Source organism: Palaemon carinicauda, chromosome 5 (assembly GCF_036898095.1).
Source record: "Palaemon carinicauda isolate YSFRI2023 chromosome 5, ASM3689809v2, whole genome shotgun sequence".
Taxonomy (NCBI): domain Eukaryota; kingdom Metazoa; phylum Arthropoda; class Malacostraca; order Decapoda; family Palaemonidae; genus Palaemon; species Palaemon carinicauda.
In genome coordinates, this window is record NC_090729.1 from 99,470,856 (window position 1) to 99,496,129 (window position 25,274).

At 47.2% G+C, this 25,274-nt stretch overlaps 1 protein-coding gene and 1 pseudogene across 2 annotated transcripts in view; both read right to left on the reverse strand.

Moving 5' to 3' along the window:
- Positions 1-25,274, reverse strand: part of Bet1 (blocked early in transport 1) — a 269,833-nt gene that overhangs the window by 159,574 nt on the left and 84,985 nt on the right. The gene's annotated exons all lie outside the window — the stretch shown is intronic.
- LOC137641699 (5S ribosomal RNA) lies at positions 13,242-13,359 on the reverse strand (annotated as a pseudogene).

Genomic DNA, 25,274 nt, shown 5'->3' on the forward strand with positions numbered 1-25,274 from the left:
ATTCTATTAATAATGCTTAAAATAAATAGCTTTGTATTAAAATGTACATGTTTAATCATTGCATATGGAATTCCATCGGGTCCAGGGGCTGTATCGTTGCAATGAGCAAGTGCGGAATCAAATTCTCTTTCAGTGAAAGGAGAATTATACGACTCTTCCCTTCTCGTTGCAAAATTTAAAATTTTCTTTTCTTCAGTGCTCCTATACTGGTGACCAGGGGCTCCTTCACACTTGCTGGATACATTTGAAAAATGATTAGCCAGGGCATTGCTAACTTCATTTGCTTCAGTTACATACTGCCCATTCACCTTCAACACTGGTGGTGGGTTGGGGGTGAATTTGCCAGCTATCTTTTTTACTTTCCTCCACACAGAAGATGGTGGTGTTCTACTGTTAATGGAGGAAACAAAAGACATCCATGACTGGCACCTTGCTTCTTTCATGGCACGACGGAACTGTGCTCTACATTTCTTGTACATAATTAAATTCTCATCAGTTCTGCGTCTACGCAATCGTGTTAGAGATCTTCTTGTGGCTCTGTGGAGGGCAGTTAGTTCTGAGGACCACCACGGGACTGCTCATCGTTTGAATAACCCTGTTGTTTTGGGAATTGAATTGACTCCTGCTGTATGGAGAGTTCCATTCAGTAAGTCTATGGCATCATCGATATTTTCAACTTGTCCTGCATCCCCCTCAATTTCGCTTAGCTCACGAAATTTATCCCAGTCCGCCTTGTCAAGATTCCATCGTGGCAATCCCTGTAAAGGTGGACCATTGTTGGTGTTTATAATGATTGGTGCATGATCACTAGTATGCCAATCATATAATGTTCTCCAATAGAAGTCCAAAAGGCAATTAGAGCTTACGATTAATAGGTCAATACATGACAAGGTACCTGTCTGGACATGAAAGTGTGTGGGCTCTCCTGTATTAAGGAGTCCCACATCTTAATTTTCCACAATTAATGATATGATATTTCCCCTCGTGTTTGCTAAAACATCACCCCACAAAGGATGTCTACCATTCAAATCTCCAAGTAAAAGAAAAGGTTGAGGGAGTTGTTGAATCACCTCCACTAAGTTATCATACAAAATGTTATCATTTGGAGGCAAGTACAGAGAACAAATTGTATATTTTCGCCCTATGTCAATCTGTACAACCACTGCCTGCAGAGGTGTACGAATAGACAGAGAAACTTGGGGAACATCTCGACGAACGTAAATGAGACTTCCGCCATGGCTCTCCACTTGGTGATCATATGGTGTCTTATAACTAATATATTCGCGAGGACAAGGGGTATTATGATCAAGTTTGCTCTCCTGTAGACAAATAATTATGGGGGAATGCTCATGAATAAGGAGCTTAAGTTCTTCATATTTGGCCCTTAAACCCTGACAATTCCATTGCAAAATGGAGGAAAAAACTATGTTTTATAATTTGGTAGACCCCTTGGATGGAGTCTTCCCATTAGCAGTTTTTGATCTAACACTATTTTTAGGGGGTTTTATTAAAGAGGGTCTTGATAGATTGGGTTTAGCATTTATGATTTTCTTTTTGTCTTTTTGATCTGATTGTTGAGGAGGTTGGTGGACCTCCACTTGAATTTCTGATTTATTTAAATTGACTTCCAGATCAGAAATATCAACAGACAAATCATCATATTTATTTGACGTCGTAATTTTGATATTTCTTATGGAAGGGGGCGAGAGAGATGGAGGTCTCTCTCTTTTCCGATTAGTAGGTTTTGAGCTACCAGGTTTTTGCACCTTCCCCAATACAGGTGCACCTGGTAACTTGGTGTCAGGTGGCATCTCCATCAAATCAGGCAAGGACATGGCCTGGGAGAGGTTAGTACTATTGTTGGTAATGGGGGACGAAGGCTGTACAGAAATGGGCAATGACCCATTTTTAATACGCTGTGGCAGAGCCTCAGAAGGCAATATGATTACCTTGTCATGCAGTATTTTATCATCAGAGGTTGTATTTCTTTTCTTAGGATTACTGGCAGTGCTAGGTGGGGTTGCTGTCTCCTGTGGTAAATTTACCTTTGATTTTAAGGCCTTTGCATAGCAGGTTGATTTATTCAACAGTCTTTTTGCATGTCCCACACTTATGTGTTCTAAACTTGATTTGTTTAGGGCAGCTTCCTCCAACTTATACAGTTCGCATCTCCTATCAGTTGATTTATGATTCAAATTGCAATTTGAACACCTGGCCTCGTGTACATTCTCCATGATAAGTTTTGGAGCAAATACCACACATTTTTCCATTTTTGCAAACTTTGGATGGGTGTCCAAATTTAAAACAATTAAAACATTGCAGGGGCCTTTGTTTGAAAGGCCGAACTTTAATCCTTTCATTTTCAATAAGAATATGGAAAGGTACATCAGCATCCTGGAAAGTAAGTATAATCATTGAAGTTCCAGGAACCTTATGCACTTTCCATACATTTAATGGACACATAGAAAGTATCTCCTCCTCTGTAAATTCGTACAGGTCCTTATTAAAGACCACTCCCCTTCCATAACTAAAATTTAGATGAGGTTTCATTTCCAATGTAATTTCATCACTGCCTGTCTGTAAGTTAGACAGTATTGCAGATTGAGTCGAAGATTTGGCATGGATGAGATAACTATTCTTCCCAAAACGAGATATATCTCCAGGTGCTATGGTTCCTACTTTTTTTGGATAAACTTAGCCTACATATCTTAAAATAATTTCCTATTATCCCTTTAGGTTCAGCTAAGAGCCACATTGGTGGTTTGGGTTTTCTCTGTGAAGGCATGGGTACATTTCTATTTTTTTCAAACCAATCAGCAGGTTTGTACACATCCAATTCCTTTGGGACCTTATCACAAAGAGCTCCCATGATGTTCAATTCGTTAATTTTGATACTACTAATATTACTTATGGCATTAAACGCTTCATCATGACTTTCAAAAGATATCCAAGAGTCCCATTTTTCATCTCCAAGTCTCATCCTTATTTCCTTTATCAATCCATAGCACTGAAATGCTCTATATATATCATCATAATTTGTCTCTAATGGGATTTGGGAAACATGAAGGAATCGTAGTTTCCCTGTGTTACCCAAATTGCTAGATTTTTTAACATCAGTAGAGTGGTCCTTTTTAGCTCGAAGGTCAACAGAATTTTCCTTAATTACAGTAGCAGAAGTCGTCAACAGTGCCGGGGGGGAGTCAGCAAATCCAGGGGATGGGGAGTCAGCATTTGAAGGGTCCATATTTAAGGGTGGGATTTTCATGTTTTTTGTTGTTGTTTTGTTGGTTTACCTGCTTGAGAATTATAAGAAAGTATCATACGTTGGAAAGGAAATTTGTATTCTCCACTATCGGCACAATGAGAGTATACTTCCCAGATGGTCCACTCCATACCCTACCCGAAGGATAGCATCAAAACAGATATAGAGGCACAGGTGTAAGCTAAACCCGCCTGTTAGGACTGAGACCAAGGTAATATGGAATCATCCTCCCCATATCTGTAATGATGGGCTTCCGGCCAAAAGCCAAGAGTCCCACCTCAAGGATTGGATCCCCCTGGATTCCGATGACCCAACCCTTGAGAGTAGTTCCGCCAAAAAGGTCCAAACCATCTTTGGGATGGCTGAGATCATCCAATACTCTCATATATAGCTTTGAATGCGAATACCTCCCAACCGTGATCCCTTCTACCATTCATCTAAGCAGGCAGTAATAACGAATGTGGAAATATCCACGCCATTTAAATAAAATAGAAAAAAAAATAGATAAATAAATAAATGAACAAATAAAATAAATAAATATATATATATATATGCATACATCTACATATATATATAAGTAAGAAAGATAATAATCATAGAGATAGGACAGCAAGATGAAAGAAAGTTCATAAAATTAGGAGAAGGTCGAAGTAATATTAAGCAGAAGAAAAAGATGAAAGAGAGAAATTTAGATTTGAACTGGGGGAGCAATTTCCCGAAGTTCGAGAGCCCTCTTGCCCGTCACCAAGATTCAGCACGGGAATGAAATGCCGTGCTGAAGCTCAATGACTTCATCAAGGCATTCTCTCATTAAGAGGGTAATATCAGAGGACGTATTCTTGACACGCCACATAGCTATCTTCACCCCGAAAAGCGTTTACACTTCGAGGGGGAAAAGTGGCAAGAAAACAAAGGGGAGCCGTTAATAAAGTACCCCTCCTCCGTTACTGTTTTGAGTACCTACATGACGTCATCATCGCCGCCATCTTTATTCCTTTACTCGTAGCGCTATTGCTCGGTGATTTTTCTGGTGCTCTCTCGCTATTTTGGAATTTTTGGATTATATCATGCTTTCTCCAACCTCTTCTGCCTCTGGAAAGTTGAGTATTGATCTTTACATCGTATAAATGTAAGCTCTTGTCTTTTTATAAAATGAATTAAGGTTATATTAATGTATGCAAGAGCTGTTGCCTAAGCCGGAGGCATCATGGGCGCTGTCGTTCGTAACGCACGAGTCATTTAGTTAGCCAGAACGACCTTCCTGGTATTGATAGCATTAATAATATTAGCAATTTAGCTTTCATTGCTAGGAATTCTTTATATTATGCCGATAGTATTCATAATAGTTTCGACGATTTAGGTAACCGAACCTTGTTTACGCTAGGCTTCCTAGCCTAGGCGTTCAGTTTATAGTACTTTCATGCATGATATAATAGACTTTCCTAGTGCTATAATTTTAATAAAGCTTTAGGCAAATTTTATACATGTAAGATATATTGATTGCATAATATCTTCCTCTTCCAAGATAGTATACAAGAGAGTTTCGGTGATTTAGGTAATTGATTCTCACTGCTACTAGGCTACTAGCCTAGTGATGCTAGTATACTTTCATACATGTTCCCCGATTGCCCTCGTGTATCGTTTTTATTGATTCAGGCGGAAATGGATATCTCCTAGAATTATTATAAGGCGATGCTTGTAATAAGTGGCTGGTCTATGAGCATCAAGGGAAGTGATCCAGTTCCCGGAACATCGGGGATGCAAGAAAAGCTTCAAGAAGTCTCGATTCTCTCCAGCTCAAAGGCTTCAATGGTTAAAAACCATTGAAACCTGTTGTCACACCAACTCGCCTTTCCCTTGGGGATGTAAAAAGAGATTGCAGAGACGGTCAAGAGACTATGGTAATCAGTCAGGATTCCAAGAAGCTAACAGGGAGGAGTTCTGAACTCTCTCCAGTTCGCAATAGTGACAGACCAAGTGCTAAGAGCACAGCTGAAAGATGCGTTAAGAGTCTGGAGAAGACACGCATCAAACGCTCGAAGAGATCTAAAAAGACCAATATCGGTCTTTCCTTAATCGCTTCTCTAACAATGGTCAAAGGTCAAAAGCCCCAAGGCCATATTGGTCCTGCCATGGGTGGGGAAACTCTCTTCACACAGATCAGACCTCCTCAGGCTGATCTGAGACATCGAAGCGATAATGAGACGTTGGAACCGACAAGGCTAGAGAGCGTCTCATACAATTTAGGTCATGTTAACCATCCCTTACCTAAAGAGATGGCACCTATCAGCAGTTCATGTACAATCGATCCGAAATGTGACAGCGGATGTTCTACTCGGGCTCAAGCCGATAGAGCACAGTCGCTGACCTATTCTCTCCCAGATGGGAACAAGTCCCGGAGCTGCAGATTGACCTCTTCATCACGAGCGTCAAGAAACTACCTCGATATGTAGTCCCATACGAGGATCCTCTAGTGGAGATAATAGACATCATGTCTCTAGTATAGAAGGGATGGACTCAGGAATTCCTGTTCATCCCATCCAATCTCCTACTGAAGGTCCTCAACATGCTGAGATCCTTCCAGAGAGGAGTGGCTCTGTTGGCTCCCAAGTAGCCCAAGAGCAATCTGTTCCCTTTAGTGAAGGAACTGAAGCTGAGGCTGGCCCTAGTTCTGAACCCAGGACTATCTCAGAAGGTTCAGAAGTTAATTGCCTTCGATTTATCACAGAGCCCCAACGCTTCATTTCATGATTTTCTTGCCCTAGCGGTTAGGAAAAGATTTGGTATCTCAGAAGGCAATATAGAATTCTTAGAAGAATATAAGTCTAAGTCAACTAGAAGACAATATGAGTCATCTTGGAAAAAGTGGGTTGCTTTTGTAAAAGCAAAAGGCCCTAAAGAAATTTCATTGAACTTCTGTCCTTCTTTGTCCACCTTCATTATCAAGGTCTGGCGGCCAACACGATAACTACATGCAAGTCAGCCTTGACAAGACCTCTTCTATATGCCTTTCAAGTGGATCTGGTGAATGAAATCTTTAATAAGATTCCGAAGGCATGTGCAAGGCTTAGGCCTGCAGCACCGCCAAAGCCCATGTCATGGTCTTTGGACAAGGTCCTACATTATGCCTCATCTGGGAACAATGAAGATGTTCCCTCAAGGATCTAACTCAAAAGGTTTTCTGTTCGCTATAGCCTCTGGGGCTAGAGTTAGTGAAATAGTGGCCCTATCCAGAGATGAGGGCCACATTCAGTTCACAGAAGAGGGAGAACTGAATCTCTTTCCTGATCCAACCTTTCTCGCTAAGAACGAGCTACCCACTAAGAGGTGGGGTCCCTGGAGAATCTGCCCTCTGAAGGAAGATGTCTCTCTATGTCCTGTAGAGTGTCTAAAAGTCTATCTTCGTAGAACTTCAGACTTCATGGGAGGAGAGCTCTTTAAAGGAGAAACCTCTGGATCAAACTTATCCCTAAAACAACTGAGGGCGAAGCTTACCTACTTTATTCGCAGAGCAGATCCTGACAGTACTCCCGCAGGTCATGATCCGAGAAAAATTGCTTCATAACTGAACTTTTTTCAGTATATGGACTTTGAGCGTCTTTGCTCATATACTGGATGGAAATCATCCAGGGTGTTCTACAAACACTATGCTAAGCAGGTCCATGAACTGAAGCATTATGTGGTGGCGGCAGGTAGTAAAACCTGTCGTCAAATTCTGCAATGAACAGTTAATTGATTGGGACTGTCAATTAAAGGGAGAAGGTGTCAGCACTTTTAGTGTGATCCCCTTTTAAATGAGTGTTACCATAGTGACACTAACTCTTCAAAATCCCAGGTGTGGAATTATACAGATAGCACTAGTGCTGTGTGTACGTAGTACACAGTGTTGATAGAGTATGATATTTTCATTATAAAATAAATTTTTTAACATACTTACCCGCTGGTTATATAACAATAGCTTTATTCTTCTGTCCGGCAGAAATTCAAAACTCGCGGCAATCGCATAGATATGCCAGGTGTACACTAGCGCCACCACGGTAGCTAGGCCGAACTATTCCATCCAGCACCAGATTTTCCATGCCCATAGGGCTCTAGAGGGGAGGAGGGTGGGATTATAAGTTATATAACCAGAGGGTAAGTATGTTCAAAAATCTATTTTATTATGAAATTATCATTTTTAAACATTTAAACTTACCTGCTGGTTATATAACAATAGCTGACTGACACCCTTGGTGGAGAGGGTCAGAGACAGCAACATTGTTGGAATTTCACTTAAGTGTTGAATAAAAACAAGCTTAAGAGTTCGTACCTGTTAAGGAAGCTGACTTCAATGATTCTCTGCCTCATTATGTCTGCTATCCTTATAAGATCCAGCGGTCCACTCGGGGGGCTGAAGATCTCTGGGAGCTGTCAAATGGGTCATAACCTCTTTGTTGACAGGACCTCAACTAATAATCTTGTTCCGGGCGCTCTCAAGGATTGATTGATTGATTGATTTAAAGTTTTCAGGCATCCTGACATCTAAGGTCATTAACGCCGGTAACATTTAATTTATGTATACAAAAATAAAAAATAAAATAAAATAAAAAATAAGAGTATTCAATTAAAATCATAAAAGTTGAATGTCATAAAAGTTAAATAGTTTTCAGAAGACCTGCTTCTGAAATAAATCTAAAAATGCCACTTGCATGGTAGGACACATCATTTCCAAGAATCTTGGCAAGGATGAACCTGCCACCCTCACCTCGAGCCTCAAACAAATATCTATTCCGCAAGTTGTTATAATTGGGGCATTCGGTCAACAAATGCCTTACTGTTAGAGGTAATAAACAGTCGTCACAATACGGTTGGTGTTGGCCCTTCGGCAGAAACTCGTGTGTCAACCGAGTGTGACCAATACGGAGACGACGTCCCATTTTCAGGGCATCATATTATACCTCCAAGGAGATATGTCATTTGTTACCTCTCGCATTTTATTGCCATCTAGGCTATCCCATTGCTGTTGCCATTTATTGCAAACCAATTTCTTGATGTCAGGTAAGAAATCATTACAGGGAATGGGATACCTTCTTGGCAGCAACTCGGATGCAGCATTCTTAGCCAGTGAATCTGCCTTTTTATTCCCAGACACACCTACATGTGCTGGAACCCAACAAAATTGAACTGTTATACCTCTCCGTCCAATAATAAAAAGCCCTTCTAAAATCTTTAAAACTAGAGGGTTATTAGAATTAAAAACTTCTATAGCTTGAAGGACACTCCTTGCATCACTAAAAATTGTAAAATTACCCTCCTCCAACGCTATTTTCTCAATAGCGGTTAATATGCCATACAGTTTGGCAGTAAATATGGAAGCGGTCAGAGGAAGTGCACCTCTACAATTAAAACCATTACTATGTACTCCAAATCCAATGCCAGCAACAGATTTGGAGCCATCAGTATAGATAAAAGTTAATCCTCTATGTTCTTTAACATGTTCATTAAAAAGAGACCTGGCTTCTAGGTCTGACATATTCTTCTTATCTCCAATAAAATATTTACAAAAAGATATCTCTGGTAACTTCCATGGAGGCATTGATGATACCTTGAATGGAAGTACCTTATTTCTAATTATATCCAGACTATTTAATAATCGTTTCACCCGAAAGCCATAAGGTTGAGAGATTTTGGGTGCAACTCAAAGTATGATGCGTGTCTTACAAGGCTTGCAGTCTGAAAGGCTAGAGAGTTAGGGAGTCTTTGCAATCTAAACCAATACCGAATAATGGAAGACATTCGGTAAAGGTCTAGAGGTAACTCTCCAGCATCAACAAGGAGACTTGGGATAGGCGAAGTTTTAAAAGCTCCAGTAGACAATCTAATACCTGCATGATGTATCGAGTCTAATATTTTTAACCAGCTTGGGGTGGCTGAAGAATATATTTCACAACCATAACTACTTTGGGAAAAAATCAAGGCCTTGTATAATTTTAAAATAGTATTGCGGTCTGCCCCCCATGATGTATGGGACAATACTTTTAAGATATACAGAGCTTCAACACATTTAGCTTTTAACGCTTTTAAGTGAGAAACCCATGTAAGCCTACAATCAAATATCAAACCTAAAAATTTAGCTTCTCTTGCACATGGTATCCGTTGACCTTTAATGTACTGTATATATCCGGGTCTGGATGTACTCCCCGGATACGACAAAAATGGACAAAGGTAGTTTTACTTGTCGAGAACTTAAATCCATTCATGTCAGCCCACTGGATAATTCTATCAATAGAGAGTTTTATTTTTCTCTCAACCATTGCCATTCTAGTGCCAGCAAATGATATTGAGAGATCATCCACAAATAATGTTGAGAAAACATCCCGGGGAATGACTGAGGATATCCCATTAATTGCTAGTGCAAACAGGGTTACACTCAGCACACTCCCCTGAGGAACTCCTTCTTCCTGACACTTACTCTCTGATAGAGTTTCCCCCACTCTCACTTGAAAAACTCTATGCTTAAGAAATGACTGAATAAATAGTGGTAGTTCTCCTTTTAATCCTAGTTCATGAATTGTTTTAAGTATACCATATCTCCATGTGGTATCATATGCCTTTTCAAGGTCGAAAAAAACTGTCACATGGTGCTGTTTGGAAGCAAATGCTTCACAAATAGAGGACTCAAGTCTTATTAACACATCAGTGGTTGAGTGCATTTTTCTGAATCCACATTGAATCGGTGATAAAATACCCTTCGTTTCAAGGTACCACATCAACCTTATATTGCCCATCTTCTCCATGATTTTACATAAACACGAAGTCAATGCAATAGGTCGATAGCTTGCTGCTAAAAACTTGTCCTTACCGGGTTTTAAAAAGGCTAAAATAATGGCTAGTTCCCAAATACTTGGGTAACTATGATCATGCCATATTCTATCAATGATATTTAAAATAAATAACTTTGTATTAAGATGTACATGTTTAACCATTGCATATGGAATTCCATCGGGCCCAGGAGCTGTATCGTTGCAAGTAGCGAGTGCGGAATAAGTTCTCTTTCAGTAAAAGGAGAATTATACGATTCTTCCCTTCCTGTTGCAAAATATGACAAATTCGGAGATAATTTGTATTTTTCCTAACCATACAAACCTTAGCTATTTACATTGGGTTTACCTTTTAGCGTAGCTGAAATGGCGAGCCATTAGAATTTAACGAGGTTGTATTACCCCCGCGATAGTTAGCGGGGGGTAGGGGAGTGGTAGCTAGCTACCCCTCCCCCCCTCACACACCGGTGAACTGCTTCACTTCACTTAGAGGTAGGACTTGTCTTGGGGGACAGGGCTGGCGGGCAAATATGTGTAAATAGCTAAGGTTTGTATGGTTAGGAAAAATACAAATTATCTCCGAATTTGTCATTTGTTAAGTAACCGAAATACAAACCACGCTATTTACATTGGGTGACTTATCCCTTAGGAAGGGTGGAAAGTCCCCAGCCATACTGGCTTTGGCTTTACCCGGGGACTCAAAATCCGAGTGAGTCGCACTCGAGAAAAGGAGTCCCTGCACCTCACAAGTTCCTTGCTCCGCAAGGAAACATGTGGTCTACATAAGCTTGTGTGTGAAGGAAGAAGTGTGACCCGTCCTAGGCAGTTGACCTGGAGTTCCAGAAGGAACTCTGGGTTAGGACGTTCCCAATACCACCTCGTCAGGGTATGGGGGACGTGACAGTATTGACTCAATACTCGGAACACAAGGAAGCATGGTTTACCTGCAGAGGTTTGAGGTCAGCTATGCAGAGACCAGGATGCTGCTTCCCCAGTAGAGGGGACGATGAAGAAATAAGTAAGGGCCAGACATACTTCTTTCGTTCATGTAGACTAAAACCTGATAACAATGCCCTCAACCTTCTGCTACCTGTCCAAAAAAGGAGCCTGAGGTTAGACCAGCTGTTGTGTAGCCACCACAGAGCAATAGAAACGTATCGATACTCCTGTGGGTCACGTCCTGTAGGAAGCGGGCTGTGAAGGTCATTAGACGCTTCCAGATTCCAGCTTGTAGCACCTGCGTCACAGAGTAGTACTACTCGAAGGCGAGGGACGTTGCGATGTATCCGACATCGTGCTGTAGGGCGATGTGATGGAGGAGGGTCTGGATTCAGGTCGAGATGAATGTCCTTGAGTCCGAGCTGAAGAGGTATACTGGAGACTCTCCCCTGTGTCCTTCCTGTGCTCCCAACCCGGCTGCACGTGAGGACAAACTGCAGCTGTTCCCAAGGATAACCCCTCGATTCCTTTACTGGCAAGAAGGAGAAGGTTTGGGTCATCTGATACAGAATGGTGACTCGGAATCTTGAAGGAGTTGGACCGAAGGGCCGGGACCCCAAGATTCTGAGTCTAGCAAACAACTCAGGGGCGAACCTGAATGTTGCATTACCCTATCCCTTAGAAAGGACGGAGTCATACGAGACCAAGAAGATTGCATACACACTGGCCGAGGCCAGAGTGAGCAGGAGCACCGTCCCCCAAGACGGAATACGATCAGAGGCCTGACGTAATGGTTCTTGAGAAGATCTCTTAAGGGACTAAAAAGTCCGAACCATGCTCCATGAAGGAGGTCTCACTCCGACTGGGGGCAGGGACGTTTGCAGCTTCGCATGAGCGAAGAAAGGTCCAGCGGGAAGGAAAAAGTCTATTCCTTTCAGCCTGAAGGCCAGAGAAAGGCTGAGCGACAGGCTTCATTGCCGAGAGCGGAAAGGAGTTTCCTCCCGCCGAAAAGCAATAAGTCTGTTATTGCTGAAGAAGAAGCCTCAAGGGAAGAGGTATCTCTCCCACGACACCAACCACAGAAGACTCTCCACTTCGCCTGGTAGACACCTGCGGATGACTATCGCAGGTGACGCGACCTCAGCTCCGCGACTGTAGCGGGTTGTCTCTTCTTGAGGAGGCGGCGTAGTGTATCCAGGCGCGAAGCTGAAGCGATGCCACGGCTCGTGAAAGATGTTGTAGTGTGGTTGTTTGAGTAGCCTGTGCCGTGGGAGAAGCTCTCCCGGGAGTTCTGTCAGGGGAAGCAGAGGGTCCGGAAACCGTTCCGCGTATAGTCATAGTGGAGCTCTCAGGGCCATCGAAAGGTTGACAGATAACCTGGTCTTGTTGAGACCCATTCTCAACAGACAACAATGGTGGGAAGACGCAGGCGTCGATGTTGTCCCACCATCACCGGAAAGCATTTTGCCAGAGTCTAGGGGTCTGAGACTGGGGGGAAGAACAGCGGAAGTTCCAGGCTGTCGCGATCAGGTCCCCCAGGCCATGACTTGCTGGCTACTAAAGGCCAAAGACCCCCAGGTACCCTCTATCTGCGAGGCTCTGTTCAGATAGTCGGAGAGAACATTCCTCTGCCCGGAATGAGCGAGCTGATAGTGGAATAGAGAGGACCTCGGATCATCTCAGTATCTCTACTGCAAGATGCGAAGGTATGAAAATGCGTCCCTGGCTGGTTGGAATACGCCAGTACCATGAAGTCGTCGCGCACGGAGCGACTCGGCAGGAACTGTAGGATCTGTAGAGGGGCCAGACTACAGACCCTAAGCCTGCCTGAATGATGGAGAGGTATCCTCCAGGTCCTGACCATAGGCCTGAACCGGAACATGCGCCCCCCCTTTTCTTTGACGAGTCCGAGATCAGCATCAAAATGTGGGGAAAGGACGAGAATATCCACTCCCATCAAGAGGTTCCATAGGTCAACACCCATTGCAGGTCTAAACGTTCCGCTGGTCCCATAGGGGCCAGAAAGTACGGTTAATCGTTGCTTTGATACCACCGGAACTTGGGCTGCCCCACAGGGAACTTATCCTGAGGGGACCGTTCGGGACTTTAGACGGGTCAATGAGGAAAAGAGACCAAGGAAACGTTCCAAGGTAGGGCTGAAAGCTCTGCTTGACTGAGAACAGGTACTGCGACTCTCCTCAGCCTTGCCACAGTCAACTGAAGGGAAGGCTCGGAGGAGGAGGCAACAGCATCTGGCGTACCCAGGTGGTCACCCATCCAAGTACTGACCAGCCCAACGTTGCTTAACTTCGCTGATCGGACGAGAAGCGGTATTTCCAACGTGGTAAGGCCGTTGACTCAATATCATGGCTAGATACCCCATATGTTGAGGCAGAAGTAGAGAAGGCTCCTCACAAATTACCATGATCCCTCACTCATGGTAAGGACCCGGAAGCCTATCCCGGCATCGAAGAAGGTCGAACCCGAGCCTACCGGAGTTGACCAGACCTCCAAAAGGCTAAGGAGGCGGAAGCCTGCTCCTGAGCGGCCATGAGGAAAGCAGGGAGAGTTCTTTGGAGAAAATCCTGCGATGCCGCGGCGGGATCGCCCCACCGCATCTTAAGTCTAGGCTGAATTCCAAGAGCTTCCTGGAAGATGGATGGAATGGAAACTGGAAGTACCCGTCCTTCTGATCCAGGGCCTAAGGAGTCCTGCCGCCACGTTACCAGTCTGATCGATTCTACTGTCCCACGCTGGACGAAGTTTGTTCGACAAACTTGAACAGAGCTGAGAGGTCGACCACGGAATTCCCGTCTCAGATACTTTCCCACGAGAAAGGATCGACTGAAGAAGCCGGGGGGTGAAGCCGTCGACGATCCTATGGAGGACCTTCTCGTAAGGCATGGATCATTCTGCCCAAACGGGGCAAAACTCTTGCCAACCCCATGGCATAGAGGTTCAATGACACTGAATTCGCTGACAGAGACGGAGAGATGGTAAGAGCGAGGCGCGATATCCTTGGCTGATCACGGAGATCGTGTAGGAATTGGCATCGGGAAGCTGTTATCCGGATGAGTAACCTTAGGCATCCTCCCAGCGTGAGACCTGCAAGGGGGGGTTGCCAATCCTAGAGTTTGTGAACTCTGCCGCTCCCTCTAGGATTACGCCCCCCCAGGAGAGCTTCCCGTGCTATCTGTCCCTGACAGGAGGTGACTGCTATTGGACACCTTGTCTTAGCTGCCGTAGCCAGTCCAATAACTTAGGCCGACGAGGCTGAAAGAAGAGGCGCTGGAGGCCTGCAGGGTCTGGAAGAAAGCGCCTTGGAGGAGTGAAAACGGAAGTCGACTTCCTCCGCACAACCGCTGTCCATGTCTCTGTCCTTGGGCACAAACAAGCTCTTCCCAAGGATGGAAGAGTGTCTGAGCTTGTCGACATCCACGGATGAGACACTTGAGAGGAAGCCCTCGGACACTGCGTCTAGATGGTCCAACCTCGAGCTTGCCCGCAAGATTGAAACTTGGCGACGAAACGCCAAGGTGCTAAAGCCCGAGAGGAGGAAAGTACCCATGACCTTCCTGAGCTTCCTTGTACAAAACCTCGGGTCGCAGCCGAGGAGGGAAAGGACCTGGTAAGCCCCTTCCACGAGATGGAGAAGAGGAAGGGGTAAACCAGTCACCCCTTGCCCGATGGAGAAATCTCAAACGGAGAGCTCCCTGGCAAGACCCTTCCAGGAAATGACAAGGAAGGGCTAACCCAGGTTCTGGAAAGAAGAATGTTGCTCAGACCTCCCTGAAGATTCTTCCTGCTCTTGCATGTGCCAAGCTCTGCGTTTATGGGGTGAAGACCGTGTTCTGGAAATACGCTCCAGAAGACTCGCCAGGCTGGCCATGTTGCGAAACCCCGGCGGGAATCGCGGTCGCAATCGCCCTGGAGCTCGCGCGATGGTAATTCAATGGTTTGCGCGTGGCCGAACGTGGAAGGGCCCATGCGCGGGCACGCAGGAGCGCAGACGAAAGTGCGCAAGGGAGCGCAGAAGAAGGGCGAGCGTGGTAGGAAGGGCGAGAGCTGGTGGTCGGAATCCGAAAGTTCACAGGCGAGCGATGACCCGCAGGCAAGCAATGGATACTGCAGGAATCAAGCCGACGTTCGCGCGATGGAACACCGTCGGTTCGCGCGATGGAACACCGTCGGTTCGCGCGATGGAACACCGTCGGTTCGCGCGACGGAACACCGCTGGTCCGTGCGATGGAATACCATTGCGCGCGGGCGAACATTGGAGCACATGCGCGTGGGCGTGCGGTCGCGCGGGCACGTGGGCGTGTGAACGCGCGGGTGAGCGCAGGAGGTCGGGAGACCGATGGCGCGTTGACGGGCGATGGCGCGTCTTTGGCGAGCGATGGCGCGTCTTTGGCGAGCGATGGCCCGTAGGCGAGTGAAGGCGCGTTGGCAGGCGACGGCGGGTTGGCAGGCGACGGCGCGTTGGCAGGCGACGGCGGGTTGGCGAGCGGTGGTGCGTTAACAAAACCCTAGCGCGCAGGCGAAGAATCGCGCTAGCGCATAGGCGATTGCTAACGCGTAAGAGACTAGGGATGGTTAGCGCGCATCGCGCTAACAGAAGGTGCGCAAGTGCATCAGGAAGGTGAGCACTGAAGCAAGCTGTTAATCAGGCGATCCTCGACGGTCAGGAAAAACCGTTGGCGCCCATTGGTGCGTGGCAGGAAAGGGCGCGCAGATGTGCGCTGGTGATTGAGGAAAGCTGGCGCACAGAAGGACAGAAGTAAAGGTGAGCGCTGGCGAGCAGGAGGAAGATCTATGGCAAGACTCAGCTACTGGAGATCGTGGTCCACAGCAGGCGAGCGCTAGATCGCTACTGATGGTGTCCAGGGGAACTGACACGCGTGGCAGATCGATGGCGATCGTTGACGCGCAGGAGATCGCTGACGAGCAGGCGAACGTTGACGCGTCTGTGGTCGCTGGCGAGCAGAAGGCAACGCGTGGAATCCTGTGCGTAGAAGAAGAGTCCTTGTCCAAGACCTGAACCGAAGTTCTAGATTGCGCGGGCGAACGTGGGCGCACAGGGCACGTAACAGGAACCAACAGGAACAGCAGAGACGATCATCAGGAGAGCGCTGACGAACAGGAGAGCGCTGACGAACAGGAGAGCGCTGACGAACAGGAGAGCACTGACGAACAGGAGAGCGCTGGCGAACAGGAGAGCGCTGGCGAACAGGAGAGCGATGGCGATCAGGAAAACGCTGATGAGCAGGAGAGCGCCTGTGCGCTAACACTGAGCAGGAGAGAACACTGCAGAAGGGCGCGCAGGGGAACCCTGACACGCAAGGGAAGCACCCCCGTGGGAGGCAACCCTTTGCCCCGAAGGGACCGTTGTCCGTCGGAAGACGAGGTCAGACTGCTGTCCATCTGCACCAGGGGCGGAAGGTCAAGAAGAAGGAGTTGCAGGCTGCATACGGAGATTCAAAAAGGCGCCTCTTAGCACCCTTATAGGGAGATGGGAGGCCCTTACGACGTAGCGGACGGTGAGCCTTACAGCGAAGGCGGCCAACAGCAACAACAGCAGAAGAGTCCTCCGAAGAGGAGTCTCTATGAGTGTACTCTCTCGCGAACGAAAGAGAAACACTTCGTAGAAGAGACGGGTCAGCCAGTGACCTAAAAAGAACAATCCTCCGAAGAGGTAAGGGGAGAGTTGGCGATTGGTTGGAACGTGCCAATAGGCGTCTGATAAATCTATGGAGACGGTAAATGCTCTCTTGGGCAGTAAGGTCCTTATGTGTTGCAGTGTTAGCATCTTGAACTTGCAGTTCACTATGAACTTGTTGAGTGGCGACAAGTCCAGAATGACTCTGAGTTTTTCTGAGTCCTTCTTGGGAACACAAAACAGCCTCCCTTGGAATTTCATGGACTTTACCCTTCGGATTACTCTTTTCTCCAGCAGTTCTTGAATGTACTCCTCCAGAATGGGGGTGGAGTGTTGGAAAAATCGAGGGCACGGGGGTGGAGTGCTGCACCAGCTCCAACCCAGTCCATTCTTGAGTAGGCTGTGGGCCCAGAGATCGAAGGTCCACCGATCCCGAAAATTCTGAAGTCTCCCTCCTACCAGTATCATCTCACTTTGGCTGCTGTTGCCCTGAGGCCTTGCCTCCCTGACCGTGACCACCCCTGAATCCCCTCCCCCTTGAGGGGCGTCTAGACAAGCCTCTGGCTGCTCCTCTAGGCTTCGCTCGAAAGGTAGTTGACTGCCCTTCGAACGCTGGGTTAAATGCCGGAGACTGCGTCGACACGGCTTGGGGTACCCACTGGTACGTGGTCGGGGTTTGTGCCACCATCTAGGGCACTGTAGGCATAGGAAATTGCTGTTGCTGCAGCTGTCTGAATGGCTTGGCTGGCCGAGAGGGTAGCCTAGTCTTCTTAGTCTTCCTCTTTGGTTGGGGACCCTCATCCAGGGAAGACTTTCTCTTGAGAGAGAGGCCCCACTTCTGGAGAAGGTTTCTATTCTCCATGGCGGCCTTATCTACAACCTCCTTGACCGCTTCACTAGGGAAGAGGTCTTTTCCCCAAATGTTGGAGGAGATTAGCTTCCTTGGCTCGTGCCTCACCGCAGCCGAGGCGAACACGAACTCCCTACAAGCCCTCCTAGCTTTGACGAAGCTGTAAAGGTCCTTCGTCACTGTGACTAAGTGTGTCTTAGCCACTACCATGAACATCTCATGGACCTTGGGGTCATTTGCCATTGTCTCCAGAGTCGTTTGATGAGACATTGAGGCAGCAAGTCTTTCTTTTGTCTCAAGCTCCCTTCGCAAAAGAAAGTCAGACAGCTTGGGGAGGTTCTCACCGAACTGACGTCTGGCAATATCAGCCTCCAACTTCCCGACTGAGAAGGTAAGATGGACGTCATTCCAGTCCTTGTGGTCCATGGGTAGGGCCAAAGACAAAGGTTTACACTCCTCCAAGGAGGGGCATGGCTTACCTGCCTCGACTGCTTTCAGCACAGCCGTAAACCCTTTCTGCATAAAGGGGAAGGCTCTAGAAGGAGAGGACACAAAGGAAGGGTGCTTCTTACTCAAAGCAGGTACCTTTGTGTTTGTGAAGCCCCTCTCTTTCATCGAGCTTGACAGTAAAGCTTGAGCCTTAGCGTGGTCCAAAACTATGACCTCCTTCAGCTCTGTTTCTTCCTTTGAGGCTGGTTCCTTCCTTAGACGGACATAACAGTCCGGATACGACTCCTTGCTGGGCCAGAATTCCACCTCCTCAAGGGGGACTGAGCCCAACTTCTCCGAAATGACGATTTTTCCCGTCGTCATAGGCATGTGCTCAGCATACTTCCAAGGGTTAGCATCTGAGCACAAGGGAAGGTCTTTCACGCTGAGCTTCTTCTGGGGCCCACGTGATGCTGCAAGTCTCCTCATCTCCAGCTCCATTGCAGCCGCCTTCTCATTATTCTCCCTCTGTATCTGTTGGATCATTCCAACGATGGAGGAAAGGGTCTTTCCCAGCTCTTCTGGGAGAGAGGACGATGTTGAGGGAATAGGTTGTGGGACCTGAACCGGAGTAGCCGACACCTCGTCGACCTCTTCCTCTTCATTGTCTGGAGCCTGCTCTTCATCCTGGTCTTCTGCCAGAAGGTCATCTTCCAGACGCTCGGACACCTCCGACATCCTATCGTCCAATTGGATGTCCTGCAGGGCGTCCGCGACTTCAGCATACACAGGGATCTGAACCACTGGTATCTCCACTTGAGGCTGGGGAATCACTGCCTCAGCTGACGCCCTGGGGAAAAGGTAAGCCCGCATCTTCTCACTTGGAAGATAGGGCCCAGAAGTGTTCTTCTGAAAGCCCCTTACCCAGGTACGAAGCTTCTCCCTTGCTGCGTCCCTTGACTCCGCCGTCTTAAGGGAATCAAAAGCCTCAGTAATCAGGTTTGTGCACACGGTACATACCTGCGGGTCCCAATACCGGAGATCACCTTTGAAGACTGCGCATGCTGCATGCCTCCTACACAAATCTTGTCCGCAGAAGTTCTTGCTGCGGACGTTGCAGAAAACGCTTCCACACTTCGGATGGTCCTCCTGCAAAGAGAAGAAAATTCCATGAGTATCAAGTGAACTATGTATCACTGGATATACATAGCCTAGCATAACTAAACCAGAAAGGAAAGACACACACTTGTATTTCCCACACAGTCAATTTCTGCAACCTTCCAGATAATAAAATCGTATGGTTAATCTATACTAGAGCAACCAATGAATAATTTCCAGAGGAAACAGGTGTAGCTCACACCCAAAAAGGTGATTTTAAAATGCTGGATAGTAGACAAGAAAGAACTCACTTTCTTTATCTGTAAGGTTACACCAAAGGGCTGTGCAAGATAACACAAAAGTGTTAGAAAAACTTAGTGTTGTAACAAATACTATACTATAGTTTTCTCCCTACAGTATATACCATACTGAAAAATACTGGCTACAGTATAGGAGGTAATGTGCCGGCCGGCACACACCTTAACTAGTTCCAAAGTATACTACTTATAAACTATATGGCGGAAGAACGCTGGTTCGAATGCATGTGCCGGCCGGCAGTCACTAAACAACAACCACACCTGGCTGCCGGTCACTAATCGTAGCGGCCAGCAGACAATGGTGTGATATATAGCCGGCCGGCAAAGGTATACAACCAATGCCGGCCGGCAGCAAAAGAACCAGAGAACTCCGACTGCCCGGCTGCCGGCCTGAATGGCCGGCAGCCGGGCTAGGGTACAACACTAGAAGAAAAACAGAATGGATGCCGGGATAAGAGACTGTACTACCTCATAACCCGGCAACCCGAAAGAGTGCACATAAGGAAGGGGAGAATATAACTTCAGGCTTCCTGACCAATGCCATCTGGCTCTACAGACAAACATGGATGAGAGACCAAGGGAGATCCGGGCAGCACTCAAAGCAGAAGACCCTTGCCGACCGGCAAGGGACTGAGTCAACCCCACATCCTAACCTATGCTAGGTACAGATGTAGAATGACGGACAGGAATGCAATGGCTAGGCCATTACAAAGGAAAGAGGGGGAAAGGGAGAAGAGGGTCCTGCCAACCTGCTCTAGTAATGAATCACCCGCAGCCAAGAAAACTCATCTTAGCCTAGGGGAGATCCGAGGAGGGAGCCAACAATACTTGCCAACTCCCTCGGAACCAAAGCAAGGAAGGCGTTGTTATTCACAGAAAAGAGGATCTTACCCTCCACACCGAGAACAACAACACTGGACTAGTCTGCTAGATCACAGGAAGAAGGAATCATCTCGTACAGAAACCTTCGAAAGTGAACTAAGGAGGCTAAGCCTCCTATGTCTGTTGTCAGTCTAGCAAGGGAATCTCAACCACAAGCTAGACATAAACAACCTCAGACTAAGAACTCTGATGTCCTGCCCCCTCCCTGAAGCCAGACTTACTGGAAACAGGAAGGAACAGAAACACCCTAATATAGTTGTATCTAAAGTCAATTCAGATAAACCACTAGGGTTAAGCCCAAGGCTTAAACAGAGGGAAAGGGATTGCACACCTTCTCCGAAGAGAAGAGAGCAACCGGGGAGTGTGAGAAAGTATACTAAGGCCCCATAGACAACTAGCCTAGGCGCAAAGAGAATCGATTACCTAAATCACCGAAACTCACTCGTATACTATCTTGGAAGAAAATCAACATAATCTTAAATGTATAAAACTGCCTAAAGCTTCAATAAAATTTTAAAACACTCGGAAATCTGAATATCATGCAGGAAAGTACTAGGGCCAAACGACTAGGCTACAAGGTCTAGCGTAGGCCAGAATCAGCAAATCCTTCGCCAAAACAAAAATACTGTACTAAAAGCATCATATAAAGAAATCCTATGTACTGTAACGCTAAACAGCTAAAATTATTAAAACGAAACAGCCGGGAACGTCGCTCTGGCTAACTAAATAACTCATACCTAGCGAGCGACAGCGTCCAGGACGCCTCCGGTAGGCAACAGCTCTTGTAACAACGATATCACTATCAAACCACTTTTAAAATTACCAAGAGCTTACATTTATACATAAAAGAAATAATACTCAACTTATCAGAAGCAGAAGAAGTTGGAGAAAGCATTATGAGTTGAAAAAATCCAAGAATTGCGAGAGACACAGGGAAAAAACACCGAGTTGTTGAGCTACGCAAAAAGGAATGCAGATGGCGCCGTGAGCGGCGCAATGCACGCTTACGAAACGGGAGAGGAGAGATACCTTGCGAGCGGCTCTCCTTTTCTTTCTCATTTTCGTTTTCTTGCCAATTGACCCCTTCGAAGTGTTAACTCTGTTCGGGGTGCAGATTGCTATGTGGCGTGTCAAGAATACGTCCTCTGATATTTCGCGATATCCCTGGTTCTTTTATTAGGGATATTCGCTCCAGGAGATAGAATTCTGGGTACCTTAAGGTAAATTCTCTGGGAATATTGCCGTAGTTATATATACCCAAGGAAGCTACCCTTTAGGAACTTCCATCAGGACGACATGGCTTGAGCCCCAAAAAATACTCTAATTTCATTGTGAAACAGGAGCTAAAATATACTCATAGTAAAGTCCCGATACTCAACTTTCCAAAGGCGGAAGAAGATGGAGAAAGCATAATTATAATCCTGTAAAACGATCGAAAAGTTAGATCACCAGGGAATACCACCGAGCGAAATCGCTACAAAAAAAGGAATGTCCGCCATCGTGGGAATGGCGCTGTTGTATTCCCAATAATATTACGAGAGCGGGGATAGCCTTTGGACGGCTCCCTTTTATTTTGCCACTTCCTCCTCGAAGCTAAAACGCTATTAGGGGTGCAGATTGCTATGGAGGCGTGTCAAGAATGCGTCCACTGATGTTGCGATATCCTTAGAAGAAATTTTAAGGATATTCGCGCCAGGAGTTAGAATTCTGGATACCTAAAGGTAAAATTCTCTGGGAATAACACTGTAGTACATATATCCCTTAGGAAGCTACTTTAAGGAACTTTCATCAGGACGACATGGCTTCAGCCCAAAAATAGCTTTATTCTTCTGACCGGCAGAAAATTCAAAACTCGCGGCAATAACATAGATATGCCAGGTATACACTAGCGCCACCACGGAGCTAGGTCGACCTATCCCTCCTGGTATCAGATTTTCCATGCCCATAGGTCTCTAGAGGGGATGAAGGGGAGGATTTTAAGTTATATAACCAGCGGGTAAGTATGTTCACAAATGACAAATTCGTAGATAATTTGTATTTTTCCTAACTATACAAACCTTAGCTATTTACATGGGGTAATTACTTCGGGGTAGCTGAACGACGAGCCATAAAAGTTTTAACGAGGGTTTCCTACCCCGCCGCTAGTTAGCGGGGGGTAGGGAGGGGTAGCTAGCTACCCCTCCCCCTCACACACACCGGAGAATACTCCACTTTACTTAGAGGTAGGACTTATCTTGGGGGACAGGGCTGGCGGGCACATAACTGTAAATAGCTAAGGTTTGTATAGTTAGGAAAAATAGAAATTATCTACGAATTTGTCATTTGTTCCGTAACTGAAATACAAACCACGCTATTTACATGGGGTGACTTAACCCTTAGGAAGGGTGGTAAGTCCCGGCCATACTGGCTTTGGCTTGCCCGGGGATTCCATATTCGAGCGATCAAGTACTCGGACAATAGGGAATCCCTGCTCCTCGCTGGCGGTTGTGAAACTGCCGCGGCCTACGTAAGGTGTGTGCGAAGGTGAAAAGTGACTTGTCCCAGGCAGTTGCCCTGGAGTCCCTCAGAAGGAAATCCAGGCTAGGACTCTCCCAATACCACCTCGTCAGGGTATGGGGACATGACAGTATTACACCTAATACTAGGAACACAAGGAAGCATGGTCTACCTGCAGTGGTTTGAGGTCAGCTGTGCAGAGAACCCAGGATGCTGCTTTCTCCGTGGGAGGAGAGGATGAAGAAAAGAATAAGGGCCAGACAGATCTTTTCATTCATGCAGACTAACACCAGGTAACAATGCCCTCAACCTTCTGCTACTTGTCCATCAAGGAGCCTGAGGTTTAGACCAGCTGTCGTGAAGCCACCACAGGGCTGATAGAAACGTATCGAGCCTCCTGTGGGTCATGTCTTGCAGGTAAGGGGCTGAGAAGAAGGTCTGATGCTTCAACATCACCGCTTGTAGGACCTGCGTCACTGAAAGATGCTCCATGAAGGGCAGGGACGTATCTAAGCCCCTGACATCATGGGCTCTAGGGCGATGTGACGGAGAAGGGTCAGGATTCAAGGCAGGGTGTAGCACCCTGCGAATCCGGGCCGAGATGGTACTCCTGGAGACCCCTCTCCTCGTTACCCAGGATCCACGAACGAGACTTGAGCCTGGAGACGAACTGCAGCTGTTCTCTGAAGACGCCAGCTCGGACTCCCTACCGGCAAGGTAGGAGATGGTCTGAGTCATCTGCTACAGGACGGAGACTCGAACCCTGGAAGGAGTCGAATAGCGGGTCCGGCACTCCCGGATTCTGAGTCTCGGCAACAAACCTCAGGGACAAACCTGAATGTTGCCACCCCCTAACCCCCTGAATGGGCGAAGTCGTAAGAGAGACCATGTGACTCGCTTGGCAGAAGATAGGCTAGCAGGAACACTGTCCACCCAGAAAGGTGGTGGTCTGGGGACTTACGTAGTGGTTCGTCAGGGGGTCTCTTTAGAGACTCGAGGACTCGAACCACGTCCCAAGGAGGAGGTCTCACCTTCGACTGAGGGCAGGAGAGGACAAGGCTTCGCATGCAAAGGAAGAGTTCCAGCGGGGGAGAAATGTTTGTCCCTAGAGCCACGAGGCAAGACTTAAGGCTGAGGGATAGCCTTTCACAGTCGAAACTGAAAGGCACATTTATCCCGCAATCCCACTAGGGGCTACGCTATTGCTGGAAGCGGCATCGTGTGGAGGGATGCCCTCTCCCCGACACCGGCCACAGAAACTCGCTCTTTCGCCTGGGAGACTACTGCGGAAGACTTGCGCAGGTGTCCAGGCCTCCTTTTCGCCACTTCTTGCGAAAATCCTCTTTGAGGAGATGCTGGATAGACTCCCGGCGGGAAGTGGAGCAAGCTACAGAGGCAACACATCGATGGTGTCCCACCGTTGCTGGAAGACATCCTACCAGAGGGCCTTGGGATCCGTGACCGAGGAGCAGTACAGCGGGAGCTTGCAGCTCAGTGCTGTAGCGAACCAGTCCACAGAGGGAGCCCCACCGAGTCAGGACTTGTAGGCTACTTGAGGATCCAAAGACCACTCGGAATGTGGTATCCGTGACACACTGCTCAGACTGTCGGCGAGCCCATTCCTTTGCCTGGAATCAAGCGAGCTGCTAAGGAGACCGAGGGGGACTCGGACCATCCCGGTATCTCTACCGCAGGATGGGATGGTTGTACTGAAAAGTACCTCCTTGTCTGGGCCAGAAAACCATCACTGTGGTTGTGTTGATCCTCATAACCACAGAGCAATCCGCCAGGCTAGGTGGAACTACTGAAGCGCCAGAAACACGGTTTCCGTCTCTAGTAGGACTAGAGAAGGTTCTTCCTGGTTCTGACCACCGGCCTGAGGACCCGTGGATCAGAACAAGGGTCCCCCCCTTTTCTTTGACGCGTCCGAAGACAGCATCAAGTTTGGGGGAAGGACGAGAAGGACCACTCCCTGTTGTAGGCCCTCGTCTGCATCCCACCCCTATGGGTTCGTCTGTACCGGTTGTCCCCTGTGGGTCTCGGCGTCTGGGGAGACGTGCCCCCAACTCCCCCGCGCCCCGAGTCGCCACTGGAGAGAACTCATCCTGGGGCGACTGTGGAAACCAGACGGGCCAGGGAGGAGAGACGTAACAACCTTGGGTTGGAGGGTCTTTTCGTGTGAGGAAAGGTCTCGCGACCTTCCTCTACCTTGGTACCCTGCTGTCTGAAGGGAAGGCTAAGGGAGATAGGAGCCTAAGACCAGGCTCGGTATACCAGACTCTGAGAGGGCTGCGTGGAGGACTCCTCGAGGGCCACCATGATCTTTAGAACTTGGTAAAGTCCGAGGAGCTTGTCCCGATGACGAAGAAGGGATGCCTTCGAGTCTGCCAGGATCGGCCAGTCACCCAGGAAACGGAGTGGCCGGATGCCGATGCAGAGAGCCTGTGAAGAGATCCGAGAGGAAGTATCGGAGAACTGTTGAGGTGCCGTGGAGAGGCCGAAGCACAGCCCTTGAACTGGTATATCCGCCTTCCAGGCGGACTCC